This window comes from Symsagittifera roscoffensis, chromosome 6 (assembly GCF_963678635.1).
Source record: "Symsagittifera roscoffensis chromosome 6, txSymRosc1.1, whole genome shotgun sequence".
NCBI lineage: Eukaryota > Metazoa > Xenacoelomorpha > Acoela > Convolutidae > Symsagittifera > Symsagittifera roscoffensis.
The window spans coordinates 33,795,820-33,810,052 of record NC_087067.1 but is presented as its reverse complement, the minus strand read 5'-3'; the positions used below and the strand labels follow the sequence as shown (position 1 = coordinate 33,810,052).

At 37.7% G+C, this 14,233-nt stretch overlaps 13 non-coding genes across 13 annotated transcripts; all 13 read right to left on the bottom strand.

The window, feature by feature from the left end:
• Positions 1-381: 381 nt before the first annotated feature.
• Positions 382-500, bottom strand: LOC134849177 (5S ribosomal RNA). The gene has a single exon (XR_010163215.1). It is a non-coding gene; the product is annotated as a 5S ribosomal RNA (ribosomal RNA).
• Positions 501-1,659: 1,159 nt separating this feature from the next.
• Positions 1,660-1,778, bottom strand: LOC134849176 (5S ribosomal RNA). The gene has a single exon (XR_010163214.1). It is a non-coding gene; the product is annotated as a 5S ribosomal RNA (ribosomal RNA).
• Positions 1,779-2,936: 1,158 nt separating this feature from the next.
• On the bottom strand, positions 2,937-3,055 carry LOC134849237 (5S ribosomal RNA). The gene has a single exon (XR_010163273.1). It is a non-coding gene; the product is annotated as a 5S ribosomal RNA (ribosomal RNA).
• Positions 3,056-4,210: 1,155 nt separating this feature from the next.
• Positions 4,211-4,328, bottom strand: LOC134849246 (5S ribosomal RNA). Its single transcript, XR_010163282.1, has one exon. It is a non-coding gene; the product is annotated as a 5S ribosomal RNA (ribosomal RNA).
• Positions 4,329-5,481: 1,153 nt separating this feature from the next.
• LOC134849941 (5S ribosomal RNA) lies at positions 5,482-5,600 on the bottom strand. Its single transcript, XR_010163924.1, has one exon. It is a non-coding gene; the product is annotated as a 5S ribosomal RNA (ribosomal RNA).
• A 781-nt stretch (positions 5,601-6,381) lies between these two features.
• LOC134849106 (5S ribosomal RNA) lies at positions 6,382-6,500 on the bottom strand. The gene has a single exon (XR_010163146.1). It is a non-coding gene; the product is annotated as a 5S ribosomal RNA (ribosomal RNA).
• Positions 6,501-7,281: 781 nt separating this feature from the next.
• LOC134849939 (5S ribosomal RNA) lies at positions 7,282-7,400 on the bottom strand. Its single transcript, XR_010163922.1, has one exon. It is a non-coding gene; the product is annotated as a 5S ribosomal RNA (ribosomal RNA).
• Positions 7,401-8,559: 1,159 nt separating this feature from the next.
• Positions 8,560-8,678, bottom strand: LOC134850224 (5S ribosomal RNA). The gene has a single exon (XR_010164194.1). It is a non-coding gene; the product is annotated as a 5S ribosomal RNA (ribosomal RNA).
• A 1,162-nt stretch (positions 8,679-9,840) lies between these two features.
• Positions 9,841-9,959, bottom strand: LOC134850218 (5S ribosomal RNA). Its single transcript, XR_010164188.1, has one exon. It is a non-coding gene; the product is annotated as a 5S ribosomal RNA (ribosomal RNA).
• Positions 9,960-10,745: 786 nt separating this feature from the next.
• On the bottom strand, positions 10,746-10,864 carry LOC134849327 (5S ribosomal RNA). The gene has a single exon (XR_010163351.1). It is a non-coding gene; the product is annotated as a 5S ribosomal RNA (ribosomal RNA).
• A 784-nt stretch (positions 10,865-11,648) lies between these two features.
• LOC134848970 (5S ribosomal RNA) lies at positions 11,649-11,767 on the bottom strand. Its single transcript, XR_010163018.1, has one exon. It is a non-coding gene; the product is annotated as a 5S ribosomal RNA (ribosomal RNA).
• A 785-nt stretch (positions 11,768-12,552) lies between these two features.
• LOC134848969 (5S ribosomal RNA) lies at positions 12,553-12,671 on the bottom strand. The gene has a single exon (XR_010163017.1). It is a non-coding gene; the product is annotated as a 5S ribosomal RNA (ribosomal RNA).
• A 784-nt stretch (positions 12,672-13,455) lies between these two features.
• Positions 13,456-13,574, bottom strand: LOC134848968 (5S ribosomal RNA). The gene has a single exon (XR_010163016.1). It is a non-coding gene; the product is annotated as a 5S ribosomal RNA (ribosomal RNA).
• Between the last annotated feature and the right edge of the window lie 659 nt (positions 13,575-14,233).

Below are 14,233 nucleotides of genomic sequence, written 5' to 3'. Positions count from 1 at the left end.
TCCCCCAAGATTTGACTATCATCTTGTGATCCAAATAATAAAATTTGGAAATTTTAAAATTTTTGGGCAAGTTATGGCCGTTCGCGCAATTCACCAGGCTCGATTGGGCTTATTTTTTTGACATCACCGAAATTCAAAAGGCTATAACTCAAAGACCCCAAAATTTATCTCCATTATTTTTGACCTATCAGCAGCTGATTGTACACAAAATTGATACTGCAAAAGAAATTTTTCGGTTTTCTTTTGTTTTGGCCAAAATTTGACCCATTGAAAATTTTTGCACCACGCTCGATTAGGCTTAACTTTTTGACATCACCGAACTTTAAACAGCAATAACTCTTAGCGCATATAAGTAAAAGAATTACTTTTGCTTTAAATAAAAACCTACAACAACTGGTGTTCCCAGGCGGTCTCCCATCCAAGTACTAACCAGGCCCAATGTTGCTTAACTTCGGTGATCGGACGAGAACCGGTGCATTCAACATGGTATGGTCGTAGGCATTTGAGTTACTCCGCTTTCATTTATATCCTTACTAGCTTATGTCTATGTACATTACTTTTAAAACACTCGCCCTCGCGCGAGAGTAAAAATATGCTCTTATACCATGTAAAATTTTACACGCTCACGTTATAATTTATGCATTTCAAACAAAATACTGAAAATTGACATTGTTTGGATTTTTTTTGGCCCAATGTGTTTTATGGCCAAATCAGCTGGTCAAAACCTATGGAGCGTGTACAAGGTGCCTTGAATGACCATCTATGGCATGATAGCCGCACATCCACTGTAAGCGGCATATGATTGAATACCAGCCAGGATACTGTCAGTTGCTTGTAGCCTAATTGTTGTGATAAACTTATTAAATAGGTAAGTATTCAAATCTATTTGATAAGTTTTCTTTGAATGCACTCTGCGACAACGGAGGGCAGCCCAATTCTCTTGAAAAATGCATGAAAAAAATTGCACTTACTTAAAAGTTAGCTTTTATGCCGATTTTCGTCCAAAATGGCCGAAATTCGGGTCCCCCCAAATTTTCAACTGATGATTACTCCACGTACACTTGAGCTACAAACATCGTTTTGGGCTCGTTGGAATTGTCCTGAGCTCAAATTTATGAAACAAGATGAAAAAAATGAACTTTGAACGAAAAAAAAACAAAAATTTTGAAAATTTCATTTTTTGCACCACGCTCGATTAGGCTTAACTTTTTGGTATCACCGAGATTTCAAAAGCTTATAACTTTGTGTTGGACCGACGAAATTGGTTCATTTTTTCAGTCCCCCAAGATTTGACTATCAGCTTGTGAATCAAATAATAAAATTTGGAAATTTTAAAATTTTTGGGCAAGTTATGGCCGTTCGCGCAATTCACCAGGCTCGATTGGGCTTATTTTTTTGACATCACCGAAATTCAAAAGGCTATAACTCAAAGACCCCAGAATTTATCTCCATTATTTTTGACCTATCAGCAGCTGATTGTACACAAAATTGATACTGCAAAAGAAATTTTTCGGTTTTCTTTTGTTTTGGCCAAAATTTGACCCATTGAAAATTTTTGCACCACGCTCGATTAGGCTTAACTTTTTGACATCACCGAACTTTAAACAGCAATAACTCTTAGCGCATATAAGTAAAAGAATTACTTTTGCTTTAAATAAAAACCTACAACAACTGGTGTTCCCAGGCGGTCTCCCATCCAAGTACTAACCAGGCCCAATGTTGCTTAACTTCGGTGATCGGACGAGAACCGGTGCATTCAACATGGTATGGTCGTAGGCATTTGAGTTACTCCGCTTTCATTTATATCCTTACTAGCTTATGTCTATGTACATTACTTTTAAAACACTCGCCCTCGCGCGAGAGTAAAAATATGCTCTTATACCATGTAAAATTTTACACGCTCACGTTATAATTTATGCATTTCAAACAAAATACTGAAAATTGACATTGTTTGGAATTTTTTTGGCCCAATGTGTTTTATGGCCAAATCAGCTGGTCAAAACCTATGGAGCGTGTACAAGGTGCCTTGAATGACCATCTATGGCATGATAGCCGCACATCCACTGTAAGCAGCATATGATTGAATACCAGCCAGGATACTGTCAGTTGCTTTTAGCCTAATTGTTGTGATAAACTTATTAAATAGGTAAGTATTCAAATCTATTTGATAAGTTTTCTTTGAATGCACTCTGCGACAGCGGAGGGCAGCCCAATTCTCTTGAAAAATGCATGAAAAAAATTGCACTTACTTAAAAGTTAGCTTTTAGGCCGATTTTCGTCCAAAATGGCCGAAATTCGGGTCCCCCCAAATTTTCAACTGATGATTACTCCACGTACACTTGAGCTACAAACATCGTTTTGGGCTCGTTGGAATTGTCCTGAGCTCAAATTTATGAAACAAGATGAAAAAAATGAACTTTGAACGAAAAAAAACAAAAATTTTGAAAATTTCATTTTTTGCACCACGCTCGATTAGGCTTAACTTTTTGGTATCACCGAGATTTCAAAAGCTTATAACTTTGTGTTGGACCGACGAAATTGGTTCATTTTCTCAGTCCCCCAAGATTTGACTATCATCTTGTGATCCAAATAATAAAATTTGGAAATTTTAAAATTTTTGGGCAAGTTATGGCCGTTCGCGCAATTCACCAGGCTCGATTGGGCTTATTTTTTTGACATCACCGAAATTCAAAAGGCTATAACTCAAAGACCCCAGAATTTATCTCCATTATTTTTGACCTATCAGCAGCTGATTGTACACAAAATTGATACTGCAAAAGAAATTTTTCGGTTTTCTTTTGTTTTGGCCAAAATTTGACCCATTGAAAATTTTTGCACCACGCTCGATTAGGCTTAACTTTTTGACATCACCGAACTTTAAACAGCAATAACTCTTAGCGCATAAAAGTAAAAGAATTACTTTTGCTTTAAATAAAAGCCTACAACACCTGGTGTTCCCAGGCGGTCTCCCATCCAAGTACTAACCTTGCTCAATGTTGCTTAACTTCGGTGATCGGACGAGAACCGGTGCATTCAACATAGTATGGTCGTAGGCATTTGAGTTACTCCGCTTTCATTTATATCCTTACTAGCTTATGTCTATGTACATTACTTATAAAACACTCGCCCTCGCGCGAGAGTAAAAATATGCTCTTATACCATGTAAAATTTTACACGCTCACGTTATAATTTATGCATTTCAAACAAAATACTGAAAATTGACATTGTTTGGAATTTTTTTGGCCCAATGTGTTTTATGGCCAAATCAGCTGGTCAAAACCTATGGAGCGTGTACAAGGTGCCTTGAATGACCATCTATGGCATGATAGCCGCACATCCACTGTAAGCGGCATATGATTGAATACCAGCCAGGATACTGTCAGTTGCTTTTAGCCTAATTGTTGTGATAAACTTATTAAATAGGTAAGTATTCAAATCTATTTGATACGTTTTCTTTGAATGCACTCTGCGACAGCGGAGGGCAGCCCAATTCTCTTGAAAAATGCAAGAAAAAAAATTGCACTAACAAGTTAGCTTTAGGCCGATTTTCGTCCAAAATGGCCGAAATTCGGGTCCCCCCAAATTTTCAACTGATGATTACTCCACGTACACTTGAGCTACAAACGTCGTTTTGGGCTCGTTGGAATTGTCCTGAGCTCAAATTTATGAAACGAGATGAAAAAAATGAACTTTGAACGAAAAAAAAACAAAAATTTTGAAAATTTCATTTTTTGCACCACGCTCGATTAGGCTTAACTTTTTGGTATCACCGAGATTTCAAAAGCTTATAACTTTGTGTTGCACCGACGAAATTGGTTCATTTTCTCAGTCCCCCAAGATTTGACTATCATCTTGTGAACCAAATAAAAAAATTTGGAAATTTTAAAATTTTTGGGCAAGTTATGGCCGTTCGCGCAATTCACCAGGCTCGATTGGGCTTATTTTTTTGACATCACCGAAATTCAAAAGGCTATAACTCAAAGACCCCAAAAATTATCTCCATTTTTTTTGACCTATCAGCGGCTGATTGTACACAAAATTGATACTGCAAAAGAAATTTTTCGGTTTTCTTTTGTTTTGGCCAAAATTTGACCCATTGAAAATTTTTGCACCACGCTCGATTAGGCTTAACTTTTTGACATCACCGAACTTTAAACAGCAATAACTCTTAGCGCATAAAAGTAAAAGAGTTACTTTTGCTTTAAATAAAAGCCTACAAACCTGGTGTTCCCAGGCGGTCTCCCATCCAAGTACTAACCAGGCCCAATGTTGCTTAACTTCGGTGATCGGACGAGAACCGGTGCATTCAACATGGTATTGTCGTAGGCATTTGAGTTACTCCGCTTTCATTTATATCCTTACTAGCTTATGTCTATGTACATTACTTTTAAAACACTCGCCCTCGCGCGAGAGTAAAAATATGCTCTTATACCATGTAAAATTTTGCACGCTCACGTTATAATTTATGCATTTCAAACAAAATACTGAAAATTGACATTGTTTGGAATTTTTTTGGCCCAATGTGTTTTACGGCCAAATCAGCTGGTCAAAACCTGTGGAGCGTGTACAAGGTGCCTTGAATGACCATCTATGGATGATAGCCGCACATCCACTGTAAGTGGCATATGATTGAATACCAGCCAGGATACTGTCAGTTGCTTTTAGCCTAATTGTTGTGATAAACTTATTAAATAGGTAAGTATTCAAATCTATTTGATAAGTTTTCTTTGAATGCACTCTGCGACAGCGGAGGGCAGCCCAATTCTCTTGAAAAATGCAAGAAAAAAAATTGCACTAACAAGTTAGCTTTTAGGCCGATTTTCGTCCAAAATGGCCGAAATTCGGGTCCCCCCAAATTTTCAACTGATGATTACTCCACGTACACTTGAGCTACAAACGTCGTTTTGGGCTCGTTGGAATTGTCCTCCTGAGCTCAAATTTGTGAAACAAGATGAAAAAAATGAACTTTGAACGAAAAAAAAAATTTGAAAATTTCATTTTTTGCACCACGCTCGATTAGGCTTAACTTTTTGGTATCACCGAGATTTCAAAAGCTTATAACTTTGTGTTGGACCGACGAAATTGGTTCATTTTCTCAGTCCCTCAAGATTTGACTATGATCTTGTGATCCAAATAATAAATCTTGGAAATTTTAAAATTTTTGGGCAAGTTATGGCCGTTCGCGCAATTCACCAGGCTCGATTGGGCTTATTTTTTTGACATCACCGAAATTTAAAAGGCTATAACTCAAAGACCCCAAAAGTTATCTCCATTATTTTTGACCTATCAGCAGCTGATTGTACACAAAATTGATACTGCAAAAAAAAAATTTTCGGTTTTCTTTTGTTTTGGCCAAAATTTGACCCATTGAAAATTTTTGCACCACGCTCGATTAGGCTTAACTTTTTGACATCACCGAACTTTAAACAGCAATAACTCTTAGCGCATAAAAGTAAAAGAATTACTTTTGCTTTAAATAAAAGCCTACAACACCTGGTGTTCCCAGGCGGTCTCCCATCCAAGTACTAACCAGGCCCAATGTTGCTTAACTTCGGTGATCGGACGAGAACCGGTGCATTCAACATGGTATGGTCGTAGGCATTTGAGTTACTCCGCTTTCATTTCTATCCTTACTAGCTTATGTCTATGTACATTACTTTTAAAACACTCGCCCTCGCGCGAGAGTAAAAATATGCTCTTATACCATGTAAAATTTTGCACGCTCACGTTATAATTTATGCATTTCAAACAAAATACTGAAAATTGACATTATTTGGAATTTTTTGGCCCAATGTGTTTTATGGCCAAATCAGCTGGTCAAAACCTATGGAGCGTGTACAAGGTGCCTTGAATGACCATCTATGGCATGATAGCCGCACATCCACTGTAAGTGGCATATGATTGAATACCAGCCAGGATACTGTCAGTTGCTTTTAGCCTAATTGTTGTGATAAACTTATTAAATAGGTAAGTATTCAAATCTATTTGATAAGTTTTCTTTGAATGCACTCTGCGACAGCGGAGGGCAGCCCAATGCTCTTGAAAAATGCAAGAAAAAAAATTGCACTAACTTAAAAGTTAGCTTTTAGGCCGATTTTCGTCCAAAATGGCCGAAATTCGGGTCCCCCCAAATTTTCAACTGATGATTACTCCACGTACACTTGAGCTACAAACGTCGTTTTGGGCTCGTTGGAATTTTCCTGAGCTCAAATTTGTGAAACGAGATGAAAAAAATGAACTTTGAAAAAAAAAACAGAAATTTTGAAAATTTCTTTTTTTGCACCACGCTCGATTAGGCTTAACTTTTTGACATCACCGAACTTTAAACAGCAATAACTCTTAGCGCATAAAAGTAAAAGAATTACTTTTGCTTTAAATAAAAGCCTACAACACCTGGTGTTCCCAGGCGGTCTCCCATCCAAGTACTAACCAGGCCCAATGTTGCATAACTTCGGTGATCGGACGAGAACCGGTGCATTCAACATGGTATGGTCGTAGGCATTTGAGTTACTCCGCTTTCATTTATATCCTTACTAGCTTATGTCTATGTACATTACTTTTAAAACACTCGCCCTCGCGCGAGAGTAAAAATATGCTCTTATACCATGTAAAATTTTGCACGCTCACGTTATAATTTATGCATTTCAAACAAAATACTGAAAATTGACATTGTTTGGAATTTTTTTGGCCCAATGTGTTTTATGGCCAAATCAGCTGGTCAAAACCTATGGAGCGTGTACAAGGTGCCTTGAATGACCATCTATGGCATGATAGCCGCACATCCACTGTAAGTGGCATATGATTGAATACCAGCCAGGATACTGTCAGTTGCTTTTAGCCTAATTGTTGTGATAAACTTATTAAATAGGTAAGTATTCAAATCTATTTGATAAGTTTTCTTTGAATGCACTCTGCGACAGCGGAGGGCAGCCCAATGCTCTTGAAAAATGCAAGAAAAAAAATTGCACTAACTTAAAAGTTAGCTTTTAGGCCGATTTTCGTCCAAAATGGCCGAAATTCGGGTCTCCCCAAATTTTCAACTGATGATTACTCCACGTACACTTGAGCTACAAACGTCGTTTTGGGCTCGTTGGAATTGTCCTGAGCTCAAATTTGTGAAACAAGATGAAAAAAATGAACTTTGAAAAAAAAACAGAAATTTTGAAAATTTCTTTTTTTGCACCACGCTCGATTAGGCTTAACTTTTTGACATCACCGAACTTTAAACAGCAATAACTCTTAGCGCATAAAAGTAAAAGAATTACTTTTGATTTAAATAAAAGCCTACAACACCTGGTGTTCCCAGGCGGTCTCCCATCCAAGTACTAACCAGGCCCAATGTTGCTTAACTTCGGTGATCGGACGAGAACCGGTGCATTCAACATGGTATGGTCGTAGGCATTTGAGTTACTCCGCTTTCATTTATATCCTTACTAGCTTATGTCTATGTACATTACTTTTAAAACACTCGCCCTCGCGCGAGAGTAAAAATATGCTCTTATACCATGTAAAATTTTGCACGCTCACGTTATAATTTATGCATTTCAAACAAAATACTGAAAATTGACATTGTTTGGAATTTTTTTGGCCCAATGTGTTTTATGGCCAAATCAGCTGGTCAAAACCTATGGAGCGTGTACAAGGTGCCTTGAATGACCATCTATGGCATGATAGCCGCACATCCACTGTAAGTGGCATATGATTGAATACCAGCCAGGATACTGTCAGTTGCTTTTAGCCTAATTGTTGTGATAAACTTATTAAATAGGTAAGTATTCAAATCTATTTGATAAGTTTTCTTTGAATGCACTCTGCGACAGCGGAGGGCAGCCCAATTCTCTTGAAAAATGCAAGAAAAAAAATTGCACTAACGTAAAAGTTAGCTTTTAGGCCGATTTTCGTCCAAAATGGCCGAAATTCGGGTCCCCCCAAATTTTCAACTGATGATTACTCCACGTACACTTGAGCTACAAACGTCGTTTTGGGCTCGTTGGAATTGTCCTGAGCTCAAATTTATGAAACAAGATGAAAAAAATGAATTTTGAGCGAAAAAAAAACAAAAATTTTGAAAATTTCATTTTTTGCACCACGCTCGATTAGGCTTAACTTTTTGGTATCACCGAGATTTCAAAAGCTTACAACTTTGTGTTGGACCGACGAAATTGGTTCATTTTCTCAGTCCCCCAAGATTTGACTATGATCTTGTGATCCAAATAATAAAATTTGGAAATTTTAAAATTTTTGGGCAAGTTATGGCCGTTCGCGCAATTCACCAGGCTCGATTGGGCTTATTTTTTTGACATCACCGAAATTCAAAAGGCTATAACTCAAAGACCCCAAAAGTTATCTCCATTATTTTTGACCTATCAGCAGCTGATTGTACACAAAATTGATCTCGCAAAAGAAATTTCTCGGTTTTCTTTTGTTTTCGCCAAAATTTGACCCATTGAAAATTTTTGCACCACGCTCGATTAGGCTTAACTTTTTGACATCACCGAACTTTAAACAGCAATAACCTTAGCGCATAAAAGTAAAAGAATTACTTTTGCTTTAAATAAAAGCCTACAACACCTGGTGTTCCCAGGCGGTCTCCCATCCAAGTACTAACCAGGCCCAATGTTGCTTAACTTCGGTGATCGGACGAGAACCGGCGCATTCAACATGGTATGGTCGTAGGCATTTGAGTTACTCCGCTTTCATTTATATCCTTACTAGCTTATGTCTATGTACATTACTTTTAAAACACTCGCCCTCGCGCGAGAGTAAAAATATGCTCTTATACCATGTAAAATTTTGCACGCTCACGTTATAATTTATGCATTTCAAACAAAATACTGAAAAATGACATTGTTTGGAATTTTTTTTGGCCCAATGTGTTTTATGGCCAAATCAGCTGGTCAAAACCTATGGAGCGTGTACAAGGTGCCTTGAATGACCATCTATGGCATGATAGCCGCACATCCACTGTAAGTGGCATATGATTGAATACCAGCCAGGATACTGTAAGTTGCTTTTAGCCTAATTGTTGTGATAAACTTATTAAATAGGTAAGTATTCAAATCTATTTGATAAGTTTTCTTTGAATGCACTCTGCGACAGCGGAGGGCAGCCCAATTCTCTTGAAAAATGCAAGAAAAAAAATTGCACTAACGTAAAAGTTAGCTTTTAGGCCGATTTTCGTCCAAAATGGCCGAAATTCGGGTCCCCCCAAATTTTCAACTGAAGATTACTCCACGTACACTTGAGCTACAAACGTCGTTTTGGGCTCGTTGGAATTGTCCTGAGCTCAAATTTATGAAACAAGATGAAAAAAATGAACTTTGAACGAAAAAAAAACAGAAATTTTGAAAATTTCATTTTTTTGCACCACGCTCGATTAGGCTTAACTTTTTGGTATCACCGAGATTTCAAAAGCTTATAACTTTGTGTTGGACCGACGAAATTGGTTCATTTTCTCAGTCCCCCAAGATTTGACTATGATCTTGTGATCCAAATAATAAAATTTGGAAATTTTAAAATTTTTGGGCAAGTTATGGCCGTTCGCGCAATTCACCAGGCTCGATTGGGCTTATTTTTTTGACATCACCGAAATTCAAAAGGCTATAACTCAAAGACCCCAAAAGTTATCTCCATTATTTTTGACCTATCAGCAGCTGATTGTACACAAAATTGATACTGCAAAAGAAATTTTTCGGTTTTCTTTTGTTTTGGCCAAAATTTGACCCATTGAAATTTTTTGCACCACGCTCGATTAGGCTTAACTTTTTGACATCACCGAACTTTAAACAGCAATAACTCTCAGCGCATAAAAGTAAAAGAATTACTTTTGCTTTAAATAAAAGCCTACAACACCTGGTGCTCCCAGGCGGTCTCCCATCCAAGTACTAACCAGGCCCAATGTTGCTTAACTTCGGTGATCGGACGAGAACCGGTGCATTCAACATGGTATGGTCGTAGGCATTTGAGTTACTCCGCTTTCATTTATATCCTTACTAGCTTATGTCTATGTACATTACTTTTAAAACACTCGCCCTCGCGCGAGAGTAAAAATTTGCTCTTATACCATGTAAAATTTTGCACGCTCACGTTATAATTTATGCATTTCAAACAAAATACTGAAAATTGACATTGTTTGGAATTTTTTTGCCCCAATGTGTTTTATGGCCAAATCAGCTGGTCAAAACCTATGGAGCGTGTACAAGGTGCCTTGAATGACCATCTATGGCATGATAGCCGCACATCCACTGTAAGTGGCATATGATTGAATACCAGCCAGGATACTGTCAGTTGCTTTTAGCCTAATTGTTGTGATAAACTTATTAAATAGGTAAGTATTCAAATCTATTTGATAAGTTTTCTTTGAATGCACTCTGCGACGGCGGAGGGCGGCCCAATTCTCTTGAAAAATGCAAGAAAAAAAATTGCACCAACTTACAAGTTAGCTTTTAGGACGATTTTCGTCCAAAATGGCCGAAATTCGGGTCCCCCCAAATTTTCAACTGATGATTACTCCACGTACACTTGAGCTACAAACGTCGTTTTGGGCTCGTTGGAATTTTTCTGAGCTCAAATTTATCAAACAAGATGAAAAAAAATGAATTTTGAACGAAAAAAAAAACAAAAATTTTGAAAATTTCATTTTTTGCACCACGCTCGATTAGGCTTAACTTTTGACATCACCGAACTTTAAACAGCAATAACTCTTAGCGCATAAAAGTAAAAGAATTACTTTTGCTTTAAATAAAAGCCTACAACACCTGGTTTTCCCAGGCGGTCTCCCATCCAAGTACTAACCAGGCCCAATGTTGCTTAACTTCGGTGATCGGACGAGAACCGGTGCATTCAACATGGTATGGTCGTAGGCATTTGAGTTACTCCGCTTTCATTTATATCCTTACTAGCTTATGTCTATGTACATTACTTTTAAAACACTCGCCCTCGCGCGAGAGTAAAAATATGCTCTTATACCATGTAAAATTTTGCACGCTCACGTTATAATTTATGCATTTCAAACAAAATACTGAAAATTGACATTGTTTGGAATTTTTTTGGCCCAATGTGTTTTATGGCCAAATCAGCTGGTCAAAACCTATGGAGCGTGTACAAGGTGCCTTGAATGACCATCTATGGCATGATAGCCGCACATCCACTGTAAGTGGCATATGATTGAATACCAGCCAGGATACTGTCAGTTGCTTTTAGCCTAATTGTTGTGATAAACTTATTAAGTAGGTAAGTATTCAAATCTATTTGATAAGTTTTCTTTGAATGCACTCTGCGACGGCGGAGGACAGCCCAATTCTCTTGAAAAATGCAAGAAAAAAATTGCACTAACTTAAAAGTAGGTTTTTAGGCCGATTTTCGTCCAAAATGGCCGAAACTCGGGTCCCCCCAAATTTTCAACTGATGATTACTCCACGTACACTTGAGCTAAAAACGTCGTTTTGGGCTCATTGGAATTGTCCTGAGCTCAAATTTTTGAAACAAGATGAAAAAAATGAACTTTGAACGAAAAAAAAACAAAAATTTTGAAAATTTCATTTTTTGCACCACGCACGATTAGGCTTAACTTTTTGACATCACCGAACTTTAAACAGCAATAACTCTTAGCGCATAAAAGTAAAAGAATTACTTTTGCTTTAAATAAAAGCCTACAATACCTGGTGTTCCCAGGCGGTCTCCCATCCAAGTACTAACCAGGCCCAATGTTGCTTAACTTCGGTGATCGGACGAGAACCGGTGCATTCAACATGGTATGGTCGTAGGCATTTGAGTTACTCCGCTTTCATTTATATCCTTACTAGCTTATGTCTATGTACATTACTTTTAAAACACTCGCCCTCGCGCGAGAGTAAAAATATGCTCTTATACCATGTAAAATTTTGCACGCTCACGTTATAATTTATGCATTTCAAACAAAATACTGAAAATTGACATTGTTTGGAATTTTTTTGGCCCAATGTGTTTTATGGCCAAATCAGCTGGTCAAAACCTATGGAGCGTGTACAAGGTGCCTTGAATGACCATCTATGGCATGATAGCCGCACATCCACTGTAAGTGGCATATGATTGAATACCAGCCAGGATACTGTCAGTTGCTTTTAGCCTAATTGTTGTGATAAACTTATTAAGTAGGTAAGTATTCAAATCTATTTGATAAGTTTTCTTTGAATGCACTCTGCGAAGGCGGAGGACAGCCCAATTCTCTTGAAAAATGCAAGAAAAAAAATTGCACTAACTTAAAAGTTAGCTTTTAGGCCGATTTTCGTCCAAAATGGCCGAAACTCGGGTCCCCCCAAATTTTCAACTGATGATTACTCCACGTACACTTGAGCTAAAAACGTCGTTTTGGGCTCGTTGGAATTGTCCTGAGCTCAAATTTTTGAAACAAGATGAAAAAAATGAACTTTGAACGAAAAAAAAACAAAAATTTTGAAAATTTCATTTTTTGCACCACGCTCGATTAGGCTTAACTTTTTGACATCACCGAACTTTAAACAGCAATAACTCTTAGCGCATAAAAGTAAAAGAATTACTTTTGCTTTAAATAAAAGCCTACAATACCTGGTGTTCCCAGGCGGTCTCCCATCCAAGTACTAACCAGGCCCAATGTTGCTTAACTTCGGTGATCGGACGAGAACCGGTGCATTCAACATGGTATGGTCGTAGGCATTTGAGTTACTCCGCTTTCATTTATATCCTTACTAGCTTATGTCTATGTACATTACTTTTAAAACACTCGCCCTCGCGCGAGAGTAAAAATATGCTCTTATACCATGTAAAATTTTGCACGCTCACGTTATAATTTTTGCATTTCAAACAAAATACTGAAAATTGACATTGTTTGGAATTTTTTTGGCCCAATGTGTTTTATGGCCAAATCAGCTGGTCAAAACCTATGGAGCGTGTACAAGGTGCCTTGAATGACCATCTATGGCATGATAGCCGCACATCCACTGTAAGTGGCATATGATTGAATACCAGCCAGGATACTGTCAATTGCTTTTAGCCTAATTGTTGTGATAAACTTATTAAATAGGTAAGTATTCAAATCTATTTGATAAGTTTTCTTTGAATACACTCTGCGACGGCGGAGGGCAGCCCAATTCTCTTGAAAAATGCAAGAAAAAAAATTGCACTAACTTAAAAGTTAGCTTTAGGCCGATTTTCGTCCAAAATGGCCGAAATTCGGGTCCCCCCAAATTTTCAACTGATGATTACTCCACGTACACTTGAGCTAAAAACGTCGTTTTGGGCTCGTTGGAATTGTCCTGAGCTCAAATTTTTGAAACAAGATGAAAAAAATGAACTTTGAACGAAAAAAAAACAAAAATTTTGAAAATTTCATTTTTTGCACCACGCTCGATTAGGCTTAACTTTTTGACATCACCGAACTTTAAACAGCAATAACTCTTAGCGCATAAAAGTAAAAGAATTACTTTTGCTTTAAATAAAAGCCTACAATACCTGGTGTTCCCAGGCGGTCTCCCATCCAAGTACTAACCAGGCCCAATGTTGCTTAACTTCGGTGATCGGACGAGAACCGGTGCATTCAACATGGTATGGTCGTAGGCATTTGAGTTACTCCGCTTTCATTTATATCCTTACTAGCTTATGTCTATGTACATTACTTTTAAAACACTCGCCCTCGCGCGAGAGTAAAAATATGCTCTTATACCATGTAAAATTTTGCACGCTCACGTTATAATTTTTGCATTTCAAACAAAATACTGAAAATTGACATTGTTTGGAATTTTTTTGGCCCAATGTGTTTTATGGCCAAATCAGCTGGTCAAAACCTATGGAGCGTGTACAAGGTGCCTTGAATGACCATCTATGGCATGATAGCCGCACATCCACTGTAAGTGGCATATGATTGAATACCAGCCAGGATACTGTCAATTGCTTTTAGCCTAATTGTTGTGATAAACTTATTAAATAGGTAAGTATTCAAATCTATTTGATAAGTTTTCTTTGAATACAGTCTGCGACGGCGGAGGGCAGCCCAATTCTCTTGAAAAATGCAAGAAAAAAAATTGCACTAACTTAAAAGTTAGCTTTAGGCCGATTTTCGTCCAAAATGGCCGAAATTCGGGTCCCCCCAAATTTTCAACTGATGATTACTCCACGTACACTTGAGCTAAAAACGTCGCTTTGGGCTCGTTGGAATTGTCCTGAGCTCAAATTTTTGAAACAAGATGAAAAAAATGAACTTTGAACGAAAAAAAAACAA